General features: G+C 50.1%; 1 pseudogene; it reads left to right on the forward strand.

The window, feature by feature from the left end:
• Positions 1-2,960: 2,960 nt before the first annotated feature.
• Positions 2,961-4,907, forward strand: LOC119310143 (annotated as a pseudogene).
• The last annotated feature ends 2,536 nt before the right edge of the window (positions 4,908-7,443 follow it).

A 7,443-nucleotide genomic window follows, 5' to 3' on the forward strand; every position in this document is an offset into this window, starting at 1 on the left:
AGGGTTGCGCTTTCCGCGTTTAATGGACCCCGAGGATGTTTGAGACTCAATCCGAAATCAAACTTGTGTTAGGAGCAACTAGATTCACCGCATTATTATTATTATTATTTTGCGGGAAAAACTTTCGATCTATTCATGGAAGCACGAAGAACATCTTGTAAAGTACTAACAAAAGTTACATCCAGATCGCATTAAGAAAAAGAGTTACATCCAGATCATAAACCACGTAGCGACGACTATAAACACTGGAGCAAGCCAAGACGCGTCACTACTATCGTCTTTCCCTTGCCAGAGCCAGGCAAACCTTGTTATAGTCGACAGTCGAGAAGTCCTCATGCTAAGGCCCAGAGGATCAGCCCACCAAAACAGACAATCGTCACCGATGAACAGAACCGTGGATCGAAAGTATTCAACATGTAGACACACGTATGCAGAAGAAACGAAATTTGGATTCAAATACATCCGCCGTAGACACACTCTGTTCAAATCCTACGGGGTCTACCAGAGACACACCTCCATACGCTCTTCGACAATGCTAGACGCACCATTGAGACGAGGGCTAGGTGAAGAAAATCTTATTGCATCTTCAGGAAGCCGTCGTTGTCTCGTCTTTCTAAACATGACACAAACCCTATATAGACACAAAAAGGCACCAACAAAAGGAGCAAATGCACTCCCGCTGATAAGGGCCGAGGTCCGCCGGACCTCTATGGCCTAAGGCCACACGAGACAGGGTAGACAGGCACCGACACCGCCGCAGAAGGTATGAAACCCTAAAAGCGTAAGTTCGGCTTGGAACCAAAAAGTCAACAGATTCATATAGGTAGCATCCAAAATGGATTTTGTAACACACTTCATAATTTTTAAAAAGTGGCAGAGGTAGCGTCAAACTCAGATTCCCAAAACTACAGCCTAGCCTCTACAAATTTTCACCCCAATTTTTTTTGTATGGATGTGCATGCAAACTTTATTCGAACCCGAGGTTCAGATCATTATAATTCAACTTTTCATGTTTCAGCGTGAACCAATTCACCAATTCAGCAATGTTTTAATATCCATAGGTTCAAATCACAAATTCAAGTTTTGACGAATAATGGGGCCCGAATATACCCAATAATCCAAATTAATAATTTTCCGAATGCGGCAAATAATACAGTCAAACAAAATGCTCCAAAGAAACAACAATTGCAATTAAGCAAATTTAAACATGCTATCGCCCATGTAGGTGCCACTCATGCTCCATGAAATCTTTGCATAGCCGGTCATGGGATGCCTCGGTCTTCAGTCTTCCGTTAAACCTCTAGAAAAGTCTGAATACAACCTATCCTAGGTTTCTATGAGGTTGACAGTTTAGCCAATAAAGTCATTTTATACTCGTAGTTTACATGGACATAGTACATCTCATCCGTGATGATAGGACCACACAGAACAACTAGATCATGGGTTAGACGGCCCTGGACGTTTCATTAAGGCGAAAGATGAGTACACACCCCAATGATCGAAGACGAATAGATCAGAAGTTTTTTCGCAAAAGATATGCGGGTATGTGGGCAGGTTTTAGCACCTACTGACCACCGGCCAAGCCAAGTCATTATTTCTGCCAAGGTATCGTTGTGTCGGAAACGAGCAGGAGGCTGACCTCCTCCGCAAGTTGGGGAAGGGAGGAATGGCGGCAAAGTCAGGCCCACATCAAGCAATTGTGGTGCGGCCATGGTGGTGCTCGGATGGACGGTTGGTAATCTATCGTGTGCTTCATGTCGGCAAGGCTCGTTTAGGTGACCACATCATTCAAGCTAGAGGTTTTACATTGGGTACTTCCTCCGTCCAGGTTTATTGGTACCCTTCGCATTCTTTGTTAAATTTTAATCATAAATTTAACTAACAAAATATAGTTTGTATGTAGCAAAAGTAGTGTCGTTGAAAACTAATTTCAAATACGAATTCTTTTTTTAGGAATTTCAAATAAGAATTCAACTACTACCTCCGTCTTGGTGAATAAGTTATTTGCGTAGTTCTAGGTCATCGATTTGAGGATTTAAATATGTGTTATATGTCATGAAATATCACTAGATTTTTACACGGATGTAGTTTCTAAATATATATTTTTTGTCACATATAATACATATTTAGATAGTTAAATCGTTGACCTAGAACTACGCCAATGATTTATTCACTGAGACGGAGGTAGTATATAATTTTTTTTGGCACATATCACTTGTACTACGATCGTGGAGCAGAGTTCGCGACTGACCAGGTAAACACAGAGGAGGGCGCGAGCTTAGCGTAGGCGTAGCAGCTAGCAGCGGCGCCGCAGACGTGCAGCTGCTCCGGTTGGTTCGTGTGCGGCAGCGGCAGCGGGAGCGGTAGCGGCGGGCCCCGCGCGTGCCACGGCAGAGCAGACAGCCCGTGTCTTGTCAATGACATCCTTCCCCTCCCTCCATTTTGCCTGCAGCGCATCCTGAGCCTCTGCCGACGCATTTATACGAGCCATCTTAAACGAGGTAATAGCACCCCAGGTACCCTAACTTGCACACAATGTGATGATTTAGTCCCAAAGTTGCAAAACTAAACCAAACCATACCTCAACTTGCATCCAATGTGATGTTTTAGTCCCAGGCCAATCACAGCTCGCCAATTGGCTGCCAAGTGGCTGGGCCGATCAGCGCGCGGATTTTCTCACAAAACCCCCTGCCGTTTTGCTGAATCAACCCACAGTCAACCAAGCGGAAGATTCCCAGAAGAAAAAGAGAGAAAAGCGAAGGGCAAAGGGCAGATGGCACCGTGTCGTGTACCTCCTTGTCCGAGCCAGCCCGTCGTGCTGCGCGCTGCCCCGATCCCGTACTGTACCCCAGCCAGCCGCCACGGTATATGATGCCCGGCTCAACCCCCGTCGCATTATCCTTTGTGCAGCCCCTTCCAACTGAAGATTTGTCGGCACGCACACGCAACAGACCAGACCCAACTGAACAAGAATGGACGCCACCCGCGCCCTCCTCCTGCCCCGGACCGACGGCGCCGTGCCCGGCGTCATGGACTTCCGCGGCGGCCCCGCCCCGCGCGCCTCCACCGGCCGATGGTCCGCCGCCATGTTCCTTCTCGGTACGTCCGGCCCCCGATCCAGTACATGGATGATTATCGATCGAGGGGTGGCCTTAATTTGGGTCTTTTCTGTGTCGTTTGGAATAGAAGGTGTGGAGATCGCGGAGCGGTTCGCGTACCACGGGGTGTCGGCCAACTTCATCAGCTACCTGACGGGCCCGCTGGAGGAGTCCACCGCCGGCGCCGCCACGGCGATCAAAGCGTGGAGCGGCGTCGCCACGATGCTGCCTCTGCTGGTCGCCTGCGTCGCCGACGCCTGGCTCGGGCGGTTCCGCACCATCGTGCTCGCCTCCGTCCTCTTCGTCGTGGTCAGCCCACTTTTCCCCTCCCGTAAAAATTCCCCTTTTGACATAAAAAGTGCTCCGTGAACGAACCCCTTTCTGCCCGCCCTCCCCCAATCAAGCCCGCGCACTTCCACTGACAGAGAAGTGCGTCCGACTGACCACTGACAGCCGGGTTGCCATTGCAGAGCATGGGCATGCTGACCCTGTCCTCGGCGCTCCCGGTGTTCCACTCGGACGGGTGCACCAGCTTCACCTCGCTCTCGGGCGCGTGCTCGCCGTCGCCGGTGCAGGTGACCATCTTCTACGTCTCGCTCTACCTGGTGGCGCTGGCGGAGGCCGGGCACAAGCCGTGCGCGCAGGCGTTCGGCGCCGACCAGTTCGACCAGCACCACCCCGAGGAGTCCGTCTCCCGGAGCTCCTTCTTCAACTGGTGGTACTTCGGCATGTGCTCCGGCACCGCCGCCACCACCATGGCCTCCAGCTACATCCAGGACAACATCGGCTGGCACCTCCACCTAGTCCAGCCCCTTCGCCCGCCTCGCCAGGGCCTTCGTCACGCTCCTCAAAGGCTCCAAGTCCAGCCAATGCGCCAAGTATGATCACTCATCATCCATCATTTCTCGTTTGAAATCTGCAATTTGGCCATGAGAATTCTGAATGTATGATCTTGTCAGGCTTACATACAGTGCTAACTCTGAATGTGGTTGATCTGTTGTTTAGACAAGCAGTACTCTCGCGGGCGAGGATGGTGAGTTCAACGCGGAGCACCGGGAGGAAGTTCGGGGCCTGCTGCGGCTGTTCCCCATCTGGGCGACGTGCATCATCTACGCCGTCATCTTCTCCCAGTCGTCGACCTTCTTCACGAAGCAGGCGGCGACGCTGGACCGGCGGATCGGCGCCACCTTCCGCGTGCCGCCGGCGGCGCTGCAGACGTTCATCAGCCTGACCATCATCACCTTCATCCCAGTCTACGACCGGCTCTTCGTGCCGGCGGCGCGGCGGTTCACGCGCCTGTCCTCGGGCATCACCATGCTGCAGAGGATCGGCACCGGGCTGGTCCTCGCCCTGGTGGCCATGGTGGTGGCGGCGCTGGTGGAGGCGAGGCGGCTGGGCGTGGCGAGGGAGGCCGGCCTCGTGGACGACCCCAAGGCGGCGCTGCCGATGAGCCTGTGGTGGATGGTGCCGCAGTACGTGCTGTTCGGGCTGTCGGACGTGTTCGCCATGATCGGGCTGCAGGAGTTCTTCTACGACCAGGTCCCCGACGCGCTGCGCAGCCTGGTGCTGGCCTTCTTCCTCAGCATCTTCGGGGTGGGCCACTTCCTGAGCAGCTTCCTCATCTCCGCCATCGACGGCGCCACCAAGAAGGGCGGCGCCAGCTGGTTCTCCAACAACCTCAACCGCGCGCACCTCGACTACTTCTACTGGCTGCTCACCGGGTTGATTCAGCGAAACGGCAAGGGGTTTTGTGAGAAAATCCGCGCGCTGACCGGCCCAGCCACTTGGCAGCCAATTGGCGAGCTGTGATTGGCCTGGGACTAAAACATCACATTGGGTGCAAGTTGAGGTATGGTTTGGTTTAGTTTTGCAACTTTGGGACTAAATCATCACATTGGGTACAAGTTAGGGTACCTGGGGTGCTATTACCTCATCTTAAATTCCTGCCGGGGCTACGTCTCGCATGATTCTCTCATCCGTCGCCGTCGTTGGACGTGACGACGAGCGTAAACGGCTGCGGTTTTGTTGCTTCTGCTCCCTGCCTGCCATGGTCAGGCACATTCAATGGCGGTGTCTGTCTGCGTGGAGAGCGACGTGAGGTGGTGATACGATATGACCGGGCAACAGGGGACAAAATTACTGTTTTGACCTTTTGTGCTAACAAATTCCCGAATTGACCTCGGTTGCAAAAAAATTCCTAATCTGACCTTTTTTGGTGACGCCAACATCTCTGGCGTCTGGTCCTGGTAAGGGTCCAGACGCCAGGGTCCTTGGCGTCTGGCCCTGGTAAGGGACAGTAATACATGTTTGTGTAGTTACTGCATGCAGGGAACAGTTGGCGATTGAAGAATCATCCCGTGCTGTGCATTCCTGGCGTCTATTGATTGATATAGCAGGTCAGGTCCATCTTGGGGCGCATTCTTGCACTCCGATAATTGAGAGGGTGCGAGCTCAGCTCAGCTCAGCGTGTTAATGCACAAGTCTTCTCTGTCAGAGCAATGGGTCCTAGATAGAGTGATACTGTAGTGATAACCTAGCAGTAAAATCATTGGTGAGCTCTTAGACCAAGGTGCCTAAAATAAGAGCGATGCTATACACACGACGAAATTGCAGCCGACATGCGCACGATCCCATGTGGCAGCATCAGTAGCGCTCGTACATGCAGGAGGTAGTTGGTTTTCGTGTTAGGTGATGCATGCACACTGTGTATCGTCCGCAGATCGTCCAATCATGTCGTGTGTGAAGCCATTTCGCTAAAATAATCGGGGCAATTGTCACATCCTCCTCTCAACGGACGCATGCATATTCTAGTACTTGGGAGCGCAGAGATTGGTTTGACAGCCATAGGTAAAGGGCCTTGCAATAGTACTCCTAGTACCACCGGTAAGATAAAGATCATTGCTGAAATTCCAACATATTACTATTTACCTTCGTCTTGGTTTATTAGTATTTTTGTATTATGTGTCAAATTTTAATCTTAAATTTAACTAACAAAATATTAATGCATGTACAAAAATTTAATTGAAAATAATGTTCAACTATAATGCAACGATATAATTTTTTATGACATACATTAATATTTTGTTAGTTAAATATCTAGTAAAATATTGACACAAAATACAGAGAAGACTTATAACCCAGGATGGAGGCGGGTCAGTTCTTTTGGGAGAATCGCCCCCCTCCCCAGCTTCTCACAGAAGCGTCACTTCATATATATTTTTTACAATCTTATCTAGCACTGGACAAACGAAAGTGATACTTGTTGGTCTATCGTTGAACCATGGATATATTTTTAGACGGGGAATATATTAAAATCAAGCATATATCAATTACATGCAGTCTCTGCATCAACAAGATGTCCAAAACATCTAGGATGCACCGCAAAAAGAAAAAAGATAGAAAAAGGAAAATAAGACAGTATCCGAACTATAAAGAAGGTTTTCCAAAAACAACGTCTTCAAAAAAAAAAATGCACACACGTTGTCATTGCCGGATCAAACGTCATAAGTTTTCATCCCTGGAAAAAGACCACGTTCCCAAAAGCAAAGCCTTCAACAAGGTCATCGTTATGCATAACCATGGATACACTAATATAATTACCTCATGAGTAAGGGCTCTCTACTTGCAGTAGGAGCACTACTAGTATTATTACTAATTAAGTGAAGCAAGATGAAGTGAGCATTGCTATTCCGACTTCAATTTGAGGCAAGAATGTTCGTCCCTTGAGGAAGAAGGGATGCTGATTCCACGCCCAACTCTCGCAGCCATTGACCCATTATTTCTACACGCCAAAGTCATTAACCCGTCCTCCTACAGATACAGACAGGAGTATTCCCGATTCTCGAATCTAGGCCACTCCAACTCCAAAGATCATAGTGCGCAGCGTAGCTTTGTCCATCAAGCAGCCATTCAGAAAAAGAACAAAAAAAAAAGAAAAGCGCGGATCCAGTGCCAATCGATAGCCATGTATACGCTTTTAAGCGAAGCAGATGATCTTATCCTCGCAGATGATCCATGTATACACTTTACAAGGGCCAGACGCCAAGTACCCTGGCGTCTGGATCCTTACCAGGGCCAGACGCCAAGTACCCTGGCGTCTGGCCCCTTTGCCACGTCAGCCGGTCAACATGGTCGCGGATCGTGCGGGCCAGGGACCAGCGCCAGGGTCCCTGGCGTCTCCAATGCAACCCAGACGCCAGAGATGTTGGCGTCACCAAAAAAGGTCAGATTAGGAATTTTTTTGCAACCGAGGTCAATTCGGGAATTTGTTAGCACAAAAGGTCAAAACAGTGATTTTGTCCGGCAACAGTCACGGGGAGGGAGGGGAGGAGCGTCGCGGCGGCCG

This window comes from Triticum dicoccoides, chromosome 5B (assembly GCF_002162155.2).
Source record: "Triticum dicoccoides isolate Atlit2015 ecotype Zavitan chromosome 5B, WEW_v2.0, whole genome shotgun sequence".
Taxonomy (NCBI): domain Eukaryota; kingdom Viridiplantae; phylum Streptophyta; class Magnoliopsida; order Poales; family Poaceae; genus Triticum; species Triticum dicoccoides.